Source organism: Diceros bicornis, chromosome 30 (assembly GCF_020826845.1).
Source record: "Diceros bicornis minor isolate mBicDic1 chromosome 30, mDicBic1.mat.cur, whole genome shotgun sequence".
Classification (NCBI taxonomy): domain Eukaryota; kingdom Metazoa; phylum Chordata; class Mammalia; order Perissodactyla; family Rhinocerotidae; genus Diceros; species Diceros bicornis.
Genome location: NC_080769.1, coordinates 9321513 through 9345089, shown reverse-complemented (window position 1 = coordinate 9345089; position 23577 = coordinate 9321513). Strand labels below are relative to the sequence as shown.

General features: G+C 41.2%; 1 non-coding gene and 1 pseudogene across 1 annotated transcript; one reads left to right on the top strand and one right to left on the bottom strand.

Moving 5' to 3' along the window:
* Positions 1-42: 42 nt before the first annotated feature.
* LOC131394412 (zinc finger protein 266-like) lies at positions 43-23577 on the bottom strand (annotated as a pseudogene).
* LOC131394643 (U6atac minor spliceosomal RNA) lies at positions 9719-9844 on the top strand. The gene has a single exon (XR_009216206.1). It is a non-coding gene; the product is annotated as a U6atac minor spliceosomal RNA (small nuclear RNA).

The following is a 23577-nucleotide window of genomic DNA, read 5'->3' as shown; positions in this document are numbered from 1 at the left end:
GCGCGCGCACTTAACCGCTTGCGCCACCGGGCCGGCCCCACATTCCCTCCATTTTTAAGGTTTCTCTCTAGTTTAAGCTTGTGAATGATAATACAAAGAACTGGTCAATGTTTTCCAACATATTACACTCAACAGGCTTCTATATACTGTGAGTTCTAAAATGTTTATTAAGACGTGAAAAAGTATCAAAGGCTTTTGCACATGTCACTTTTAAAAGGCTTCAATTCAATCTGAGTTTTATGCGGTCAATAAGGCGTGAGGATTGAGCGAAGGCTTTATCCAATTCCTTACATTCATAGGGTTTCTCTCCAGTGTGAGCATGCTTGCAAATGATTCAGTACAAAGAACTGGTTAAGTCTTTTCCCACATACACTGCACTTAAAAGGGCTTCTCTCCAGTGTGAATTCTAAAATGGCTACTCAGTTTTGAGGAAGTAGCAAAGGCTTTCCCACATGTGTCACATTTAAAAGGCTTCTCTCCACTGTATTTATGTGGTGAAGAAGGCCTGAGGATTGAGTGAAGGCTTTCCCACATTCTTTACATTCATAGGGTTTCTCTCCTGTGTGAGTTCGCTGGTGACATTTAAGGTACAGAAGACAACTAAAGCCTTTCCCACATTCCTTGCATTTATAGGGTTTCTCTCCAGTGTGAGTACGCTTGTGAATGACTAAGTATGAAGAACTTGTAAATCTTTTTTCACATATATTACACTCAAAAGGTTTCTCTCCACTGTGAGTTCTCAAATGGTACCTGAGATTTGAGGAAGCAGTAAAGGTTTTCCCACATGTGTCACATTTAAAAGGCTTCTCTCCACTGTGAGTATTTATGTGGTGAAGAAGGCTTGAGGATTGAGTGAAGGCTTTCCCACATTCTTTACACTCATAGGGTTTCTCACCACTGTGAGTTCGCTTGTGACATTTAAGACCCACAAGACAACTAAAGCCTTTCCCACATTCCTTGCATTTATAAGGTTTCTCTCCAGTATGAGCACGCTTATGAATGATTAAGTATGAAGAAGTTGTAAATCTTTTTTTACATATATTACACTCAAAAGCCTTCTCTCCACTGTGAGTTCTCAAATGGTAACTTAGATTTGAGGAAGCAGTAAAGGCTTTCCCACATGTGTCACATTTAAAAGGCTTCTTTCCACTGTGCGTTTTTATGTGGTCAACAAGGCCTGAAGATCGACTGAAAGCTTTCCCACATTCCTTACATTCATAGGGTTTCTCTCCAGTGTGAGTTTGCTGGTGACGTTTAAGGTACAGACGACAACTAAAGCCTTTCCCACATTCCTTGCATTTATAAGGTTTCTCTCCAGTGTGAGTACGCTTGTGAATGATTAAGTACAAAGACCTTGTAAATCTTTTTTCACATACATTACACTCAAAAGGCTTCTCTCCACTGTGAGTTCTCAAATGGTAACTGAGATTTGAGGAAGCAGCAAAGGCTTTCCCACATGTATCACATTTAAAAGGCTTCTGTCCAGTGTGAGTTTTTCTGTGGTTAATAAGGCCTGAGGATTGAGTGAAGGCTTTCCCACATTCCTTACATTCATAGGGTTTCTCTCCAGTGTGAGTCTGCTGGTGACGTTTAAGGTACAGAAAACAACTAAAGCCTTTCCCACATTCTTCGCATTTACAGGGTTTCTCTCCAGTATGAGTACGCTTGTGAATGATTAAGTATGAAGAACTTGTAAATCGTTTTTCACATATACTACACTCAAAAGGCTTCTTTCCAATATGAGTTCTCAAATGGTTAGTAAGTTTTGAGGAAGTAGCAAAGGCTATCCCACATGTATCACATTTCAAAGGATTCTCTCCAGTGTGAGTTTTTCTATGTCCAGTAAGGCCTGAGAATCGAGTGAAGGCTTTCCCGCAGTCCTTACACTCATAGGGTTTCTCTCCATTGTGACTTCCCAAGTAAACACTAAGATGTATAGAACGTTTAAAGCCTTTCCCACATTCTTTACACATAGAGAGTTTTATTCCAGTGTGAATTTGATCATAAGCATTAAGGAATGACATTCCTTTAAAAGATTTTCCCCATTCCTTACAATCATAAAGACTGTTTCCAGTGTGAGTTTGTGCACACACACCAAGGCTTGTGGAATGAATAGATCTCCCACATTCCTTCCATTCAGAAAGTTTTTCACCATTATGAGTTCTCGTTTGTGCCTGAAAGTAAGACTGATGAACAAAGGCTTTCCCACTGTCACTGAATTCAATGGTTTTCTCCTGCATGCTAGTTTTCCAATACACAACATCTGGAGTCAGGCTGATGGCTTTTCCCCACTGATTAGACCCAGAAAGTTTCTCTCCAGTGGATGTTTTCTTGTGCAGAGCAAGGAAGCATTTTTCATGCTGATTATCCTCGTAAGTATTCACTCCATTTTGAGTTCTCCTGTGTGTCTTAATGCATGAACGTTCACTGAAGACTTTCCCACATTGCTCACAATCATAGAGCTCCCAACCATTGTGGATTCTTTCCTATTGATGAATGAAAGAATGAGAATTCAAAGATTTCTCAAATTCATTAATTTATCCTACCCATCTCAAAACAGAAACATCATCATGATGATGATTTTTACCATTTCTATTACATTCATACACTTCCTACCATGCTCATTTCTTTCAACTTAAATATGGAATTCTTCTGCCAGAATGATATGCCATAAACTCTAATCTTCAAAGATTCCTGTACAGTTTCATGGAGTTGTTTAGAAACTCAACAGCAAGTTATATAATTGAGAATGAGTCCTTGTGGGAATTCTGAGGCAACAACTTTCAAGCTAGGTTTAAAATATTCCCAAACTCAACATTTTCAGACTACCTCTCCAGAACCACTGCTCTCTCTTGGGTGAATGCCACTCATCCCATACATCTATCACTTGCACACAGGTTCTATCTGATGAAAATCCCAATCTTTTCTAAATGTGGAAATAAGAAATACGTCTTTTCAAACTTACCATTTCTATCCTATTGGATGCCTTTTCCCAAAAAGTGTCCTGCTGCATTGCTGAGTCTTTGGTTTTAAGTGGAGTTTCCCATTCTAAAACTAAAAAAGAATAAAATATGTAGGAATTTACAGAAAGAAATGTACATTAAAGGGGTTAAAAACAGTAAGGCTCATTTGTATTATTTCTAAGTTAAACATAGTAAATAAAAGGCAAGACAGATGAGAGGAGCTTTGCTATGTCAAAAATTTTGCAATGATAAGGATGTATAGTCAAAAATTCAGCAGTTGATTAAAATGATTCTATGAAAATTAAATATGATAGGAAAAGAGACAATATTATCAGGGAAAGAATGTTGGCAAGTTCTGGACAAACAACATACACCAAATGATTAACTTAACACAGACACAGAACAGGTTTTTTTTCTCAGTTCATAGGAAATTTTAAGTAAATGTAAAGTAAGAATGTATGAGAAGGTGATGATATCCCAAAGCATCAGAGACCAATGACCTCGGCCTTCTAGAGAAAGCATGTCTTAAAGTTTCCTCATTGTCATTCCAAACATACTGAAATTTTCACTGACCAGGGAAGTTCTTCACACTCACTCACCTTCAAAGACTCCTCTCTCTACTGTACTCAACTCTTCTTCTTGTTCCAACCAAGAGATCAGATTGGGTTTGAACAATTGATACTCTGTTCACAGGCAAAAATATATACACAGAAAAGGCCTCTGCACAAGATGACTAATGTTCCCATGAATCAACTCCTATATTTCTACTGAACACAGTAACATTATTTTAAAAGAGATAAAAATGCAAATATGCTCTCTTTCTGTATATCAAAGAATTGGTTGTCTCTGGTCCCTGAAACCCATGTTCAGATATACACATACATTAAAAAGTATTAAGACATTTATTGAAACAGGAAATAAAGTAAATGCAAAAACACATGTTCACTCTCATGTAGAAATCACTACACCAGTGGTTGTCAAACTGTGTTGTCCATCAGAATCATGTCCACTGTTTTCATTAAAATAGAGATGTCTGGGGATAAGGCTAGAGTTTCATTCACTGTGTCAAAGGTGGAGTCTGAGAATACACATTTCTAAGAGAGCTATGGGGATGGCGTTATTCCTAGAACTACAATTTTACAGAAACCACACTAGGTTAAAACCCATTAGTGTCGAGACTTGTATCTCTTAGTTTCCATTATGTGCAGATTTCCCATCACCAATCCTGGAACACGGTAAATACATCATATATATCTGTTCCTTAAGAGGCTACAGGAATGATGGCAGCCTTACCTACTGTGTTCAGGTTCTTGTAGTTCTCCAGCATCACATCTCTGTATAGATTTTTCTGAGGTGGGTCCAGTAAAGTCCACTCCTCTCGGGTGAAGTGCACAGCCACATCAGCAAAGTTAACTGAGTCCTAAACCATCACATACAAGCTGGCTTCAGTAAAGTAACATCTCCGCCAATCTCCGCCAGTGTCCACCAGGAAATGCAGATGGGAGACCCAACAGCAAAAGAGGGTTTCAAGGTCTCTCATCATCTCCCCCAGGGTGCAATGCTCCTGTGTACTCTGCTCTCTGTCTACATTCACTCACGGTTGATATCCTCCAGTTATGGCTTGAAGTGAACCTCTAAGACACAAACTTATCTCACAAGAACTAGACTAAAAGCTTTTCTCATCTTAATTCCCCCTGGCAGCACAGTCCTAAGCAAATTGTAGGCACCTGAAAAAGGCAATCAATGAATAAATTCCTTGAGAAATACCCACTTTCATCTTTGTTACCATGACAGAGCAGGCAGCAAAACAAAGAAATTTGTGGTTGCCATCATGAAACAACAGTAGAAGGTAATTATCGCAATACTGAGATTATTTACATGAACCAATATGAGAGGCTCCGTGTTGGGTGGGAATTCAAGAGGGACTCAGTCCTTGAGTAGCTTGATTTCCTTAAGAAGCCCTGGCAACAGGTGTACCTAGAAAGAAATGTGTCTATCCGATGGGTGCGCTATGTCATTTTGTAGAAGGATACACTTTCGAATTACCTGAGAACAATTTGTCAAACACTCCGTCACCATCCTTTCTGCCTGTATCTTTTCCTCAGGAAGGCAGAAAGGGTCCTTAGAAAGAAGACCTGGGGGAAAGAAAGAAGGCATGAGGACCCAGAGATGACCATAATTCTCACATTCAAAGGCCTGGAAGTCAGTCCATTCTAGCTTGAAATTCTCAAATATCCCTGCAACTCAAGAAATCTCACACAAATACACACTACTGCCATCAAATGTCAGAGGAGTTCTGTCTCATCTGAAGCCACAAAGTGGAATTGTGAGTCATGCTGCCCATGAGAAAAAACATAACTGTTTCATCTTACAGGGAAGGAAACTTAAGCCCTGAGGAACCTGACTCTTCATTTGTTAAGGCAACAAAATTGATGAATATACCAGGAAGCTGACATAGAGAACAGCATTCTCTGGCTCACTTAAGCTTCCCCTACACAAACAACCAGCATGACTGCTCAGGTCCAGACCAAAGGACTCTGTATTTTGAAGTATGAATCTCAAAGCTACTAAAACAGTATTCTCTATACCAAGAGTATCAGTAACATCAATTGCCATTTACTGAGGACCATCTGCACCAGAGGTCTCACTGGAATCTTATAACTCACTTATATATTTTGAACAACTTCAGTATTGGAATCTAGTCTTTCACCTTTAAATTTTCTGAATACAAATCAAGAATGTATGATAAAAATTTTAGTGCGCAGTAAATTTAGAATGCTTTGAATGTACAAAATAATGTAAATTATCACAATGTTTTTATATTACTTACATGCTTAAGTATTTTCACTATATACATGATCTACAATTCCACTGGACAGCACTGGTCAAGACTGGTACTGCACATATGCAGGGAAGAAAAATGATGCATTTCATTTGGTCAACATTCTTGAGCTTCCCTGATGGATACTGAAGAAGTTTGAAGCTCTGGGCCTCCTTTTAAGTTATTATTCCTGCCTTACACTTTTATTCTCACAGTAAATAATAAAGAATTTATGTCCTGGACTAGGCACTCAGTTGAGAGGACTCATATAAAAAAAATGTCCTAGGCATTAAAGATCCAACACTCTTACTGGAGAATATAGACAATAAAGTAATAACTGACATACCAATTCATAACTGATGAGAAAACAACAGAGCAGGTGAGAAAATAAAGGGTGTCCTACAGACACACACAGACAGCACATATACTCAACTGGTTCCTGAATAAGAAAATGGAAGGAAATAATGATTACGTCTTCCACACCTGACTCTAAAAGATGAGAAAAAGCACATCAATGGTTTTTCAAAAGAACTCAGAATACATTAAAGTACTGGGAAGGCCCCACAGGTCTTAGTTGGAAACACTCAAATCAACAGGTCTGTGCTGTCACTTTGCCTTGGGAAAGGGGCAGTGCCATATCATACTTTGCCCAACACTTGTCTATTTTATGTGTCTTTTCAGATAACCACCTTTTCATTTTACTTTCCAGTTCCATTTCCTAGCCATAAGACTTTTAGATTTATTCATTTCTTCCAGACTTTCTTCATGTTTAGTTGTGTAGTATATGAAGGCTAACTTTTTTTTGTTAAAAATCAACAAACTTTAGAGTGATGTCAGTGTCATGGTAGAGTGAGTTGTTCCCTTTGTCCCTTCTCTCTAAATAACCAACAGGACATCCATACCAACAAATGACTCTGCACAGCACACTAAAATGCCTGAGAGATCCACACATCTACACATCTGAAAGTGGGTTGACTGCACTTCTCAGACGTGTAGAACCAGGGAAGCAGCAGTGGCAGCTCCCAAGATAGGAAGTTCCAGGGACTATGGCCACACCTCCAACTAGAGGCGCCAGGAACTGAGATAACACTTATGAACAGAAACCAGAGAAATTCAGGCAGCTCATGCTCCAGAGGCACCAGGAGTCACTGCAGGCCCACCACCAGAGGCTCCAGAAATTTCAATGATACCTCAAAATGAGCCCCCTCCACCGACCCTGGTGGCAGCACCTTCCGACACTGGTCCGGCCAGCAGCAGGGGCTGCACCCAAGACCCTGCCATCCAGCAGCAGTGGTGTAGCCCATAACCTGAAATTCCAGGATTCCCACTAGCACCTGAGACCAGAGGCTGCAAGAGCCACAGTCGTGCCTGTGACTCAGACCCCAACAGGAATGCACCCAACAATAGTCCTGCCAGCAATGAGTGTTGCATACAATACCCTGGGCCCCAGGTAACAGTGACAGTGCCAGTGACCTGAGATTCCAGGAACTGCATAAGCACTAGAAACCAGAGAATAAGAAAGCCACAGCAGTGCTCATGACCTACGGAACCCACCCCTTGTGGCAGTGGCAGTGCCACCTATGACCTTGTACCACTCAGCAGCAGCAGCAAAACTCACAAACCAAGCATCCCCAGAAGCACACTGCCACACCCGCAGATAACTCAGGAGCAACAGTGCAGAGGGCACACACAGCAGCAGTGCATGAGCCCACAGAGAGCCTGCAAGCAACAGCAACAACAGGGTGCATGAGCCCCATGCCTTCCAGCTTTAGAAGTGCCCGCAACTTCAGCCCCCCCACCCATAGCAGTGGTGCCTGCAGGCACCCGGATGTCACAGAGATTCCCATGACCCTGGCCCTCACCGCACTCTCCCCAATACCCCCACCACAATGGTGGAACCCATGACCTAGGCAACCCCAGAGGCAGCAGAGGTGCTTGCAGCCTGGTGATCTTGGGCGTGACACCCACAACTGCAGCAGTATCGTAAGCAGCAAGGTACCAGCAACCAGAGGCACAAGGAGCACAAGGAGGACAGTGACAACTCCTCTGACAAGACAGTGGAGGTAAAAGGCTCAGGCTCTCAAACACAACCAGAAGTAGCTCAGAATCAAAATAAGCAAAACCTTACCCAAGTAATAAAGGTGTTTGCCACCGCATGATTTCACTCACATGTGGAATATAGACCAACACACAAAGAGAACTGTTTGGTGGTTACCAGGGGCAAAGGGGTTGGGGGCGGGGGCACAAGGGGTAAAGGGAGGCATGTATATGATGACGGGCAAATAATAACGTACATCTAAAATTTCAGTATGTTATAAACTATTAAGACATCAATTAAAAAAAAAAAGGAAGAAAAGTGTTTGCTACCCAAATGCAGCAGCAGAGGAACAACTCATGAAGCACTGTGAAAAACTAGACACTCAGTACCATAAAAAGAAAATGAGGGCCGGCCCAGTGGCTTAGCGGTTAAGTGTGCGTGCTCCGCTACTGGCAGCCCAGGTTTGGATCCCGGGCGCAGCACCGCTTCTCCGGCCATGCTGAGGCCATGTCCCACATACAGCAACTAGAAGAATGTGCATCTATGACACACAACTATCTACTGGGGCTTTGGGGAAAAAAAGGAGGAGGATTGGCAATAGATGTTAGCTCAGAGCCGGGCTTCCTCAGCAAAAAGAGGAGGATTGGCATGAATGTTAGCTCAGGGCTGATCTTCCTCACACACACACACACACAAAAAGAAAACGACATTTCTCTAGAAATCAAACTTGTAGTCACAGAAGTCCGTGAACTAACTGACATAAAATTCAAAATACCTATCATGAATACACTCAACAGGTTACAAAAATACTCAGAAAGACAATTCACTGGGCATAGGAATAAAATTAATTAACAAAATTAATCAACTTCACCAAAGAGACTGAAACTCTAAAAAAAAAAACAACAAACTCAGAAATTTTGCAGCTGAAGAACACAACAAACAAGATTAAGAATAAAGTAGAAAGCACTGGAAATGGAGCAGACGACATGGAAGAGAGAATTACTGAGCTCAAAGATAGAAATCTAGGAAAGTTTCAGATGGAAGAGGAGAGAGAACTAAGACTTTTTAAATATGGAGCAATTGTATGAGAAATATTTGACTCAACTGGGAAAAGCAAAATAAGAATAATGGGTATCCCAAAAGGAGAAGAGAGGGAGAAAGGAGTAGATAGCTTATTTAAAGAGAAAAGAGCTGAGAACTTCCCAAACCCGGGGAAGGAACTGGATATACAAGGACAGGAAGCTAAGAAAACACTTAATTGTCTCCATACAAAAAGACCTCCTCCAAGACACATTATATTAAAAGCATCAAAAGTCGGGCTGGCCCTGTGGCTTAGTGGTTAAGTGTGCGCGCTCCGCTACTGGCGGCCCGGGTTCAGATCCCGGGCGCGCATCAATGCACCGCTTCTCCGGCCATGCTGAGGCCATGTCCCACATACAGCAACTAGAAGGATGTGCAACTATGACATGCAACTATCTACTGGGGCTTTGGGGGAAAAAAAAGGAGGAGGATTGGCAATAGATGTTAGCTCAGAGCCGGTCTTCCTCAGCAAAAAGAGGAGGATTAGCATGGATGTTAGCTCAGGGCTGATCTTCCTCAAAAAAAAAAAAAAAAAGTACCAAAAGTCAATGACAAAGAAAGAATATTAAGGGAGGCCATAGAAAAGAAAATAACTTAGGAAGCCCCATTAGGTCATCAGTGGATTTCTCAGCAGAAACTCTACAGGCTAAGAAAGAGTGAAATGACATGTTCAAAATATTCAAAGACACACACTGTCAGCCAAGAATACGATCTCCAGCAAGGTTGTCCTTCACATATGAAAGAAAATTAATGGCTATCCCAGACAGACAAAAGCTGAGGGAGTTTGCCACTAGACTTGCCTTAAAAAAATGTTGAGTGTTGTATGAAAGGAGAGAAGGTTAGCACTCCCCTTGACAAGGATGGAAGAGGCCCTCGGGCCTGACAACACGCATACGGTTAAGGCATTGCCACCTACTTCGTGGCATCTAACCATCGTTTTTAATGGACTATCTCATACACAAGATTTTTTGCCCAAACCTCAAGGTAACCACTAAACAAATAATCAAATTAAAACCACATATGATAAACAAAGAGAAAACTAGAAGAATCGTAAGACAGAACAACCAAACTGAATTGGCAGTCCAAAACAAATGGGACAAGAAACAAAGGAAATGCAAAAGAACCAGAAAATAAGTGACAAAACAGCAACATTCAGCCCTCATATTTCAATAATTACCCTAAATGTAAATGGATTGAACTCTCCAATCAAAAGATACAGAGTGGCAGGATGGATTAAAAAGCAAGACCCAACAATATGCTGCCTTCAGGAAACACATCTTAGCACTAAAGACAAGCACAGGCTCAGAGTGAAAGGATGGAAGACAATACTCCAAGCTAATGGCAAACAAAAGAAAGCAGGTGTTGCCATACTCATATCAGACAAAGCAGACTTCAAGATAAAACAGGTTAAGAAAGACAAAGAAGGGAAATATATAATGATAAAAGGGACACTCCATCAAGAAGACATATCACTTATAAATATATATGCACCCAACATAGGAGCACCAATGTACATAAAACAACTATTAACAAACCTAAAAGGAAAAATCAACAACAACACAATAATAGTAGGGGATCTTAACACCCCACTTACAGCAATGGATAGATCATCCAGACAAAAAGTTAATAAAGAAATATTAGACTTAAATGAAAAACTGGACGAGATGGACCTAGTAGACATATACAGAGCACTCCACCCAAAAACAGCTGACTACACATTCTTCTCAAGCGCGCATGGAACATTCTCTAGGATAGACCATATGTTGGGAAACAAAGCAAGCCTCAATAAATTTAAGAAGATTGAAATAATAACAAGCATCTTTTCAGACCATAAGGCTATGAAACTGGAAATGAACCAGGAAAAAAAAACTGGGAAAGTGACAAAAATGTGGAGATTAAACAACATGCTACTGAACAACCAATGGATCATTGATGAAATTAAAGGAGAAATCAAAAACTATCCGGAAACAAACGAAAATGATAACATGCCATATCAAACCATATGGGACGCAGCAAAAGCGGTCCTGAGAGGGAAACTCATAGCGATACAAGCCCACCTTAACAAACAAGAAAAAGCCCTAATAGGCAACCTTAAATTACACCTACCAGAACTAGAAAAAGAAGAACAAACAAAGCCCAAAGCCAGCAGAAGGAGAGAAATAATAAAAATCAGAGCAGAAATAAATGATATTGAGACCAAAAAAACAGTAGAAAGGATTAATGAAACAAAGAGTTGGTTCTTCGAGAAGATAAACAAAATCGACAAACCCTTAGCCAGGCTTACTAAGAAAAAAAGAGAAAAGGCTCAAGTAATAAAATTAGAAATGAAAGAGGAGAAATTACAACGGATACCATGAAAATACAGAGGATTATAAGAGAATACTATGAGAAATTATATGCCAACAAATTGGACAATCTAGAAGAAATGGATAAATTCTTAGACTTATACAACCTCCCAAAATTGAACCAAGAAGAAATGGAGAATCTGAATAGACCAATCACAAGTAAAGAGATTGAAACAGTAATCAAAAACCTCCCCAAAAATAAAAGTCCAGGACCAGATGGCTTCTCCAGTGAATTTTACCAAACATTCAAAGAAGATTTAATACCCATCCTCCTCAAACTATTCCAAAAAATAGAGGAAGATGGAACACTTCCTGAATCATTCTATGAGGCCAACATCACCCTGATACCAAAACCAGACAAAGACAATACAAAGAAAGAAAATTACAGGCCAATATCGCTGATGAACATTGATGCAAAAATCCTCAACAAAATATTGGCAAACCGAATACAACAATATATTAAAAAGATCATACACCATGATCAAGTGGGATTTATACCAGAGACGCAGGGATGGTTCAACATCCGCAAATCAATCAACGTGATACATCACATCAACAAAACAAAGAATAAAAACCACATGATCATCTCAATAGACGCAGAGAAGGCATTTGACAAGATACAACATCCATTTACGATAAAAACTCTCAATAAAATGGGAATAGAAGGAAAGTACCTCAACATAATAAAGGCCATATATGACAAACCCACAGCTAACATCATACTCAACGGGGAAAGACTGAAAGCCATTCCTCTGAGAACAGGAACGAGGCAGGGCTGCCCACTCTCACCACTCCTGTTCAACATAGTACTGGAGGTTTTGGCCAGAGCAATTAGGCAAGAAAAAGGAATAAAAGGAATCCAAATAGGTAACGAAGAAGTGAAACTCTCACTATTTGCAGATGACATGATTGTATATATAGAAAACCCTAAAGAATCTGTTGGAAAACTGTTAGAAACAATCAACAACTACAGCAAAGTTGCAGGGTACAAAATCAATCTACAAAAATCAGTTGCATTTCTATATGCTAATAATGAACTAACAGAAAGAGAGCTCAAAAAGATAATACCATTTACAATTGCATCAAAAAGAATAAAATACCTAGGAATAAATCTTACCAAGGAGGTGAAGGACCTATACAATGAGAACTACAAGACATTATTGAGGGAAATCCATGATGACATAAAGAAATGGAAAGATATCCCATGCACGTGGATTGGAAGAATAAACACAGTTAAAATGTCTATATTACCTAAAGCAATCTACAGATTCAATGCAATCCCAATCAGAATCCCAATGACATTCTTCACAGAAATAGAAAAAAGAATACTAAAATTTATATGGGGCAACAAAAGACCCCGAATAGCTAAAGAAATCCTAAAGAAAAAGAACAAAGCAGGAGGCATCACAATTCCTGACTTCAAAACATACTACAAAGCAATAGTAATCAAAACAGCATGGTACTGGTACAAAAACAGACACACAGATCAATGGAACAGAATTGAAAGCCCAGAAATAAAACCACACATATACGGACAGCTAATTTTCGACAAAGGTGCTAAGAACATGCAATGGAGAAAGGAAAGTCTCTTCAATAAATGGTGTTGGGAAAACTGGACAGCCACATGCAAAAGAATGAAAGTGGACCATGTGCTATCGCCATTCACAAAAATTAACTCAAAATGGATCAAAGACCTGAAGGTGAGACCTGAAACTATAAAACTCATAGAAGAAAATATAGGCAACACACTATTTGACATTGGTTTTAAAGGAATCTTTTCGGATGACATGCCTACCCAGACTAGGGAAACTAAAGAAAAAATAAACAAGTGGGACTTTATCAGATTAAAGAGCTTTTATAAGACAAATGAAACCAGAATCAAGATGAACAGCCAACCAACCAGCTGGGAGAGAATATTTGCAAAACATACATCTGACAAGGGGTTGATCTCCATAATATATAAAGAACTCACACAATTGAACAACAAAAAAACAAACAACCCGATCAAAAAATGGGCAGAGGAAATGAACAGACACTTCTCCAAGGAAGATATACAGATGGCCAATAGGCACATGAAAAGATGCTCAACATCACTAATCATCAGGGAAATGCAAATCAAAACAACACTAAGATACCACCTCACACCCGTTAGAATGGCTATAATCACCAAGACAAAAAACAACAAATGTTGGAGAGGATGTGGAGAAACAGGAACCCTCATACACAGCTGGTGGGAATGCAAATTGGTGCAGCCTCTATGGAAAACGGTATGGAGATTCCTCAAAGAATTAAAAATAGAGATGCCCTATGATCCAGCCATCCCACTACTGGGAATCTATCCAACGCACCTGAAATCAACAATCCAAAGAGGCTTATGCACCCCTATGTTCATTGCAGCATTATTCACCATAGCCAAGAAGTGGAAGCAACCTAAGTGTCCCTCGACTGACGATTGGATTAAGAAAATGTGGTATATATATATACAATGGAATACTACTCAGCCATAAAAAAAGACAAAATTGTCCCATTTGCAACAACATGGATGGGCCTGGAGCGTATTATGTTAAGTGAAATAAGCCAGAAAGAGAAAGACAAACACTGTATGATCTCACTCATATGTGGAATATAAACCAACACATGGACAGAGAAAACTGGACTGTGGTTACCCGGGCAGTAGGGGTGGGGGGTGGGCACAAGGGGTGAAGGGAGTCATATATGTGGTGATGGACAAACAAAAATGTACAACCCAAAATTTCACAATGTTAGAAACCATTAAAACATCAATTAAAAAAAAAAAATGTTGAAAAATGCCCTCCTTCCTGAACAAAAAGACAGAGGTATCCAAAGCTTTGAGCAAGGTGATAAATACACAGAATAGACACACATAAAAAGTTCACATAGTTAAAACATCCGTATTACCTAAACCAATCTACAGATTCAATGCAAATCCCAATCAGAATCCCAATGACATTCTTCATGGAAATAGAACAAAGAATACTAAAATTTACATGAAACAAGAAAAGACGACAAATAGCCAAAGCAATCCTGAGAAAAAGGAACAAAGTTGGAGGTATCACATGCCCTGAATTCAAAATATACTACAAAGCTATAGTAATCAAACCAGCATGGTACTGGCAAAAAACCAGACACACAGATCAATGGAATAGAACTGAGAGCCCTAAAATAAAACCACACATCTATGGACAGCTAATCTTCAACAAAGGAGCAAAGAACATACAACAGAGAAAGGAAAGTCTCTTCAATAAATGATGTGGGGAAAACTGGAGAGCCACACACAAAAAAAGAATGAAAGTAGACCATTATCTTACACCATACACAAAAATTAACTCAAAGTAGATCAAAAAATTGAATTGTAAGACCTGAAACCATAAAACTCCTAAAAGAAAACATAGGGAGTAAGCTCTTTGACATACAAAGGAATTACTTTGAATATCATATCTCCTCAGGCAAGGGAATCAAAAGAAAAAATAAACAAGTGGGATGACACCAGACTAAAAAAACTCTGCATGGCAAAAGAAACCATCCACAAAATGAAAAGACAACCTACCACTTGGGAGAAGATATTTGCAAATCATATATCTGATAAGGGGTTAATATTCAACATACACAAAGAACTCATACAAGTAAACAAGATAAAAACAAACACCCAATTGAAAAGCAGGAAGAGGATATGAACACATATTTTTCCACAGATATCCAGATGGCCAACAGGCACATGAAAAGATGTTCAACATCACTAATTATTAGGGAAATGTAAATCAAAACTATAATGACATTATCACCCCACGTCCATCAGAATGGGTATAGTTAACAAATAAGAAGTGTTGGAGAGAATGTAGAGAAAAGGAAACCCTCATACATTGCTGGAGGGATTGCAAACTGGTGCAGCCACCATGGAAAACAGTATGGAGATTTCTCAAAAAATTAAAAACAGAAATACCGTATGATCCAGCTATTCCACTACTGGGTATTTATCCAAACATAAAATCACTAATTCAAAAACATACATGCACACCTATATTCATCACAGCATTATTCCAACAGCCACAGCTTGGAAGCAACTCAAGTGCCCATCAACGGATGAATGGATAAAGAAGATGTGTTATATATACAATGGAATACTTCTGAGCCATAAAAAAAGACAAAATCTTGCCATTTGCAACTAGGTGGATGGACCTTGAGGGTATCATACTAAGTGAAATGAGTCAGATGGAAAGACAATCACCGTATGACTTCACTTTTTTTTTTCCTTTTTTTTTTTGTGTGAGGAAGACTGGCCCTGAGCTAACATCCATGCCAATCTTCTTTTTTTGCTGAGGAAGACTGGCCCTGAGCTAACATCCATGACCATCTTCCTCCATTTTATGTGGGATGCCACCACAGCATGGCCTGACAAGCGGTGCATCGGTGCGTGCCTGGGATCTGAACTCGGGCTGCCAGCAGCAGAGCGTGTGCACTTAAAGGCTGCGCCACAGGGCCGGCCCAAGACAATGACCGTATGACTTCACTTACATGCAGAAGATAATCAAACAAATACACTTGGAGAACAGACTGGTGGTTACTAGAGGGAAAGGGGGCGGGGAAGGCAAAAGGAGTAAGGGGCCCATGTGTAAGGTGATGCATGACAACTAGACTTTTGGTGGTGAACACAATGCAGTCTGTACAAAATCGGAAATATAATGATGTAAAATTGAAATGGATACATTATAAACCAATGTGACCTCAATTAAAAAAAAATAATAACTTTCATAAATCAAAGAGCAGATGGCGAAATGCTGATCTACAAAATGATTTTTGCCTGGTCTCAACCACTGAAAGTTCCACAATTCATTATCTTTGAACCAATATCACCCTCACAATCCCACAGTCCTTATTCTACAGTTCAGAAGACTAAAACTCAGAAACACACATGGTTACAAAACCATGTGTGTAGCCTCACAGTATAATTGTCCTTACTACCAGAGGTCGCAAACTGGGGGTCCTTGTGCTACACAGAAGCACCAACGTGTTTAGTCAGTAAGTGCCTACACAGAATGTTTCAACTTTCATTTCCTAATTGAGATATAATTAACGGACACTTAAATACACAGAGCTTAAGCAGTTCCTGGATGAGTTTGACAGTTGCATACACTTGTAAAAACCAGCCCAAACAAGATACACAACATAGTTACCTCCCTAAAAAGCCTTCTTGCTCTTTCCACTCCCTTGCTCCCACAAGCAATTTCTGAGTTCAATCAGTTACTAGACACGCTATTCTGTATAGGTACATTAGACAATTCACATAGCATTTCCACAGTACGTCGCAAATTATTTTTTTTTCTATTCTTTAGTTTAACAATACGGGCAAAGGGGCCAGCCCCATGGTGTAGCGGTTAGGTGCGCACGCTCTGCTACTGGCGGCCCAGGTTTGGATCCCGGGCGCGCACCGACACACCGCTTGTCAGGCCACACTGTGGCAGTGTCCCAAATAAAGTGGAGGAAGACGGGCACGGATGTTAGCTCAGGGCCAGTCTTCCTCAGCAAAGAGGAGGATTGGCATGGATGATAGCTCAGGGCTCATCTTCCTCTCACTCTCACACACACACACACACACACACTCTCTAAATAAATAAATAAATATTTAAAAAAAAAAGACAAAAAAGAAACGATATGGGCAAAATACATTAAAACCTCCCACTAGAATTCTTGGTTTGTCTATTTCTTCTTCTGATTGTCAATAGAGTTTTATATATTTGCAACAATTATTATTGAGTGGGTATACATTTTTTTTAAAGATTTTATTTATTTATTCCCCCCCCCCAAAGCCCCAGTAGATAGTTGTATGTCACAGCTGCATATCCTTCTAGTTGCTGTATGTGGGACGCGGCCTCAGCATGGCTGGAGAAGTGGTGCGTCAGTGCGCGCCCAGGATCCACCCCCGGGCCACCAGTAGCAGAGCGCACGCACTTAACCGCAAAGCCATGGGGCCGGCCCATGGATATACATTTAAATTTTTGGAGAAACACTTTTTTTTTGGTAAGGAAGACTCACTCTGAGATAACATTCCTAGCCAGTCGTCCTCTATTTTGTATGTGGGTCACTGCCATAGCATGACTGACAAGTAGTGCAGGTCCATGCCCAGGATTTGGGCCAGCAAACCCAGGCCGCTGGACCAAAGCGCCACCGAACTTAACCACTATGCCATGGGGCCGGCCCTGAAACACAATCTTTTATCACAATGACCTCTGTAGCTGTACTACTGCTTTTGGACACTGCTGTCTGACATCAGGATCAGCTTGTTTTGAAGAGGTTGTTTTGCATTTCATGGGCAGCCTTATGTCTGGTTGCCAACATTTGCCAGTACAAAGAGCGGCACAGAGCCTGGCTCACTGAAGGCACCACTGGTTGGTGATCAACAGACAACACAGATCCTTCACACCACTCTTCATGTGTTCCTAGATTATAGCTAAATAATGTTCATAACACAATATACCCCACTTTTCAGAAATATATTTAATTACTCTAAGACTGTAAAGGTGGGAGGAATACTGTCTTCTTCTGTGCCCTCATCCGCCAGCCTTGGCTTCTCTGCACACCCGTCAGTTGCTTCCCATGGCCTCCTTATATGGATACTTAGTGCTCGAGGTCTTGCAAGGACAGTGTCACCCAATTCCCTCTCCCGGTCTACCCACCAGCCATGACTTGTCTGCATCCAGAGGGTTGCTTACTGCCTGCCCAGGGACTGCTGACCAGCTCTGGTCCTGGCAACCTAGTGAACTGCTTCACCATCCAATGGGCTGCCTGATACCTTCTCCAACAAGGTCTGAAGTCCAGCCTTGGGGAGAGGGCCCCCCTACAAGTTTGGCTTTCCTTAGGGACTCTCCATCAACTCTAGGATATCTGTTACAATTCTCCTTACATCTTTACGTTATACTTCTCTTGTTTAAATTGAAGTGTGACTTCTGTCTTCTGATTTCACGCAGACTCACAAACAATTGAGAAGAACAAGGACCCCTGGGGACAAACGAGTAAAGAGAAGATTTGGAGACACGTTTAGTCAAGCTTTTATACCTGAGCAATGAGCTGAGCTCCTTGCCAAGAGGAAAGACATTCACAGAATCTACAAATCCTCACCAACTTTATCCTCAGAACCCTCATGAATTGTCTCACTATGGCACAGCTAGCTCATTGGGACACCCAGGTGGCAAACAGAGAGGGTAACATGGATATTACCAATACACATGGACACTTCAGTGCTTTCTGGCAACCTGCATTGTCACGGGAGTCTTCTTGTCCTTTACCGGTGGAGTGATTCTAGCCCCTTAAATGCATCAATGTCTATAAATGTCAAACAGGATGGGTTACTCCGGATGTTCCACCAGGGAATCAAAGGCCTAATCTGGGTAGGAGAAGGAACCTCCAGGTGGACAAAACCACTATATGTTTATTAACATAAACACGTCCTAAGATTGATAATAACGTTAAGTGAATTACTGATTCTGATTAATTCCTTGAATGAATTTGCTATTCGTAAAATTAAAACACTTTCATACTTTCTCCTATTTTCTCTTGGTTCACATCCTTTGAACAGATGTCACTTATTTTTCCTGTTACGTATACACGGAAGATTAGAATCCTCCTTCAGCATTTTCCCCAACCAAATAAAAGGCCTCTACTGTCAAGTCTGGGAGTAACCCTTGATGCTCTCCCCTCTCTCACCCTAGAAATGTAATCAACCAAATACAGAACCCTTTCCCCATCTCCTACTCCCACCCCTTCCAACTAGGCTAACTCCTATGCCTTTTCCATTTATGACTTAAATATTTATCAACTCTCTTACCTTCACCTACTCAAATATAGTGACAAAGAAAATAATACTGTCTCTACTTTAGTTCCAGAACCCTAATCAATCTGTAACCTTACATTTATTTTCTTGGAGAGATGTTTGCCTCCTCCAATAGTTTACAAGTTTCCTAATAACAGCCCTGGGGTGAATTTTTTCACTAAGGACTAATCAAGCATTCAAACATTCATTAAGTGAGGGTACAATCTCCAGTAAATGAAAACGTCAAGTTTCAAAATGTCTGGCTTCTTTCACTTGTATGTTCTACAAAACTCTCAAGTCATTTCCTTTATTTTCTTTTTCATAACAATCATCCACATCTAGGTTCCATGATCATGTTTTAAAACTTATTCATCATAAAATTCTATCTTGATTCCACGCCTTCACGCTCATGTTTCCTGAAGTCCATTCTCAAAGCAGGAGTTAGTGGGTTCTATTTAAGTTGTAAATGGATTCAAGTCACTCTCCTGCTAAAGCATCTCAGAAGTTCCCATGCCTTAGAATATTGTCCAGAGCACCTCACTCCCCTGGTCCTGTCCCTGCTCTCCACTCTGTCTGTTCTGCTTCTGCCAACACTCTTTCCTCAGTTGAAGAAATACACCAAGGTCTCAACTATGCTGGATTTTGCTCATCTAGTTCCCTTCACCTGAAATGTTCTCACCCACGCTACAAATCCTCACAACAGCTCAAAGACCTGACCAGGTCAATCCCACTCAGGCTTTGCTTCACAACTTAAATATCAACCCCTCCCGATACATATCACCACCTCATATTAAGCCATTCTGACGCCCATATCACAAACCTGCCACTATTCATTTAAGATCTGTACTCCCAAACAGACTGGAAGCCCCACAGGGGCAGTACTATGTCCATTTTGATGGCCTCTGTTTCCCTGTCCCTGCACTGTTCCTAGCTCATTAAATGAATTCAATGACCATTTGCGGATTCTCAGGCAACTGCCATTCCCCACAAAAATGTCATGGTATTGTACACACAAATAAAAGGACCAAAAAAATAGAATTACAACATAAAATCAAAGAAGACTCACACAAAATGTCCACACACAATATAATATAAACTCAAACACGGTATGTTTGAAAAAGTATTTGTGCATTTTTACTCAGAATGACAGTGGATGGGATATTCTTTTTGAAAACAAGTGCTTTTTCAGTTAAAATTAAAAATTGTTCCTTATGTTTCTCCATAATTTTTAGATACGTTTTTAAAAAGTTGATTCAGGGGCCGGCCCAGTGGCGCAGTGGTCAAGTGCACGCTCCGCTTCAGCTGCCCGGGGTTCGCCGGTTCAGATCCCGGGCGCGCACCGATGCACCGCTTGTCAAGCCATGCTGTGGCAAAGTCCCATATAAAGTGGAGGAAGATGGGCACGGATGTTAGCCCAGGGCCAGTCTTCCTCAGCAAAAAGAGGATTGGCAGATGTTAGCCCAGGGCCAATCCTCCTCAGCAAAAAAGAAGAGGATTGGCATCGGATGTTAGCTCAGGGCTAGTCTTCCTCAACAAAAAAAAAAAAAAAAAGTTAATTCAGAAACTTCGAATGGTACAAGACCTATGGAAGGAAACTTATAATACCCAGCAAAAGGAAATCTACATTTGCCTTTGACTAGAAAACCAACGTGAGAAACTTATCCTGAAAATACACCCACACAAACAGACGTTTACTCACTGTAGGTGATTACAGGTACTAAAACAAATGTTAGGAAGCTTGCTGGGAACAACATATTCTGAGTATCAAAATATCACCCCATACAGGACTTTTTTATTCACAAGGAAAAGCCTACCTTTAAAACAGAGTGCTCTGGTGATCACTACCATAAGCAAGTAATCAAAGTGGGCATCACTAACTGAGGGATGGCATACATTTCCATCTTCCTGATGGAATGCAATTTGATGCACACATCACCTACAACATCTTTTGAAATGATCTTTTGAAGCCACTACACCAGGAGTTGGCACTTTGGTCACAGGCCTATCTGTGTAAATAAAACTTTGTTGGAACACAGCTATGCCCATTTGCTTACTTAGGTCTGTGTCTGCTTGCCCACCACAAAGGCAGAGCTGAGTAATTCTGACACCTTATGGCCTGCAAAGCATCAAGTACTTACTATCTGGACCTTTCAGACAAGATGTTTGCCAACCTCTGCTCTGGACCCAATCACCAGTTGGCAACAAACAGAGGAAATATTTAAACACACTGAAAATAAAATCAGAAACATCACACTATGTGACTTTCCAAAAGAACACTTGTGTCTTTTCTAAAAGTCGACATAATGGGACAAACAATGTCAACTGATCTATTACTAAAAAGAATAAAAGTGGGGTCGGCCCTGTGGCTTAGTGGTTAAGTGCGCACGCTCTGCTGCTGGTGGCCCGGGTTCGGATCCTGGGCGCACATCGACGCAGCGCTTCTCCAGCCATGCTGAGGCCACGTCCCACGTACAGCAACTAAAAGGATGTGCATCTATGACATACAACTATCTACTGGGGTTTTGGGGGAAAAAAATAAATTAAAAGAAAAAAAAAATAAAAGAAATAAAAAAGTGCCATATATAAATCTTGATTGGGTCCTAGACACAAAAACTTTTTTTGAAACAAAGTGGATAAGTTTAGTTTTTATACAGAGTAGATATGAGATGACACCATTACTTTTCTTTTTTCTTTTTTTTTTGCGAGGAAGATCAGCCCTGAGCTAACATCTGCCAATCCTCCTCTTTTTGCTGAGGAAGACTGGCCCTGGGCTAACATCCATGCCCATCTTCCTCTACTTTATATGGGACGCCACCACACATGGCTTGACAAGCGGTGGGTCGGTGCAGGCCCGGGGTTCCGAGGGTTCCAACCGGCAAACCCCAGGCCACCGCAGCGGAGCACGCGCACGGTAACCGCTTGCTTGCGCCACCGGGCCAGCCCTAGACATCATTACTTTTAATTCTCTTGGGTGGAATAACAGTATTGTGGTTTTAGAAGGACAATGTCCTTGTGTTTAGGAGTCACATTACCAAGTATTTAAAGATCAAGTACCATGAATGCAATTTATTTTTAACTAACTTACTCTCAAATAGTTCACCATAAAATGTTTTTATTTATCTATGGAGAGTAAACTTGCAAAATCCTACAAATGGGTGAATCTACTATAAAAAACAATCATTGTACTAGATGTTCACATTTTCTGTAGATTTAAGATTTTACGAGGGGCCGGCCTGGTGGCGTGGCAGTTAAGCGCGCGCAGTAGACAGCCCAGCATTCGCAGGTTCGGATCCCAGGTGCGCACCCATGCACTGCTTCTCAAGCCATGCTGTGGCGGCATCCCATATAAAGCAGAGGAAGATGGGCACGGATGTTAGCCCAGGGCCAGTCTTCCTCAGCAAAAACAGGAGGATTGGTGACAGATGTTAGCTCAGGGCTAATCTTCCTCACACACACAAAAAAATTTTACAAAAAAAAAAATACAGAAAAAAACAGTGCAAATTCCTGTTAATGGAAAACTCATTTATTCTAGAACTAGTGTCACAAAGTCTCCATCTTTTTCTCCTGGAGGCCCGTTTTGAAGTCCTGTGGGGATGCACGGGTCTAGGAAATTCAGGTAACAAGACAGCTGAGTATTCTTGCTTTTCTTTGGGAGAAAGACTTCTGGTCCACATATGTTTACATTTATATACAGAAATATGCAAACCCTTGACAACTGTGAAATGTGAAAACGGAGTCACTCACGTCTAAGGGCTTTAAAATGGCGCTGGGGAGCCATTAAGGAAACGGGTGTCACGCGAGGCCTCGTGGAGCAGAACAGGAACTCTGAACTGAGGACCCTGGAGAAACCTGCAGCCCCTCCCAGTGACGGACTTCTGCCTCCCACCAGCTGCCTCAGCGATGAACTACGTTTAGCCAAGAGTAGGTTCCTGCCGCCAACGCCAATTAACATTCTGTGTAACGCAAACCCCCTTCTTTAAAAGCCCCTTTTCCTCCCTAGCGGACACTATGGGGGTTTCTACCTGAATCTCTGCTCCCGGAATTGCAGTTCCACGAGCCCCAAACAAACGCCTCTCTGACTCTCATACTGGCCCTTTACTTTTAGGTTTACACACCTGAGAAACTATCTTCCCTTTCACCTTTATGTAATGTTCAAAAATAAAGAACAAGCAAAGACAAAGGCAGATTCTCAGAAGCCACATTCGTTCGCACAGGAGAAGCAGAAGAGGCCCCTGAGCCAACTTTCCCCCGGACTCACGGGAACACGACGGGGTCGCCAGGCCCGTGAGAACCGGAGCGCGCGGGGCCTGAGCAACGGGACTCGAGCAGCGGAAATTCTTCTCCTTCTGGAGAAAAGTCCCGAGGTTACTTCGGAGGCTTCTGAACAGGGGAGCCCAGGGGACGAAAACCCCCCGCACACGCGCCCTTCCCGCCCCGGCTCCGCGCGGGGACAGCGGCCGGGCGGACGCGAGCGGAGGGGCCCGGCCTCTCTAAGGAGGCCCCTC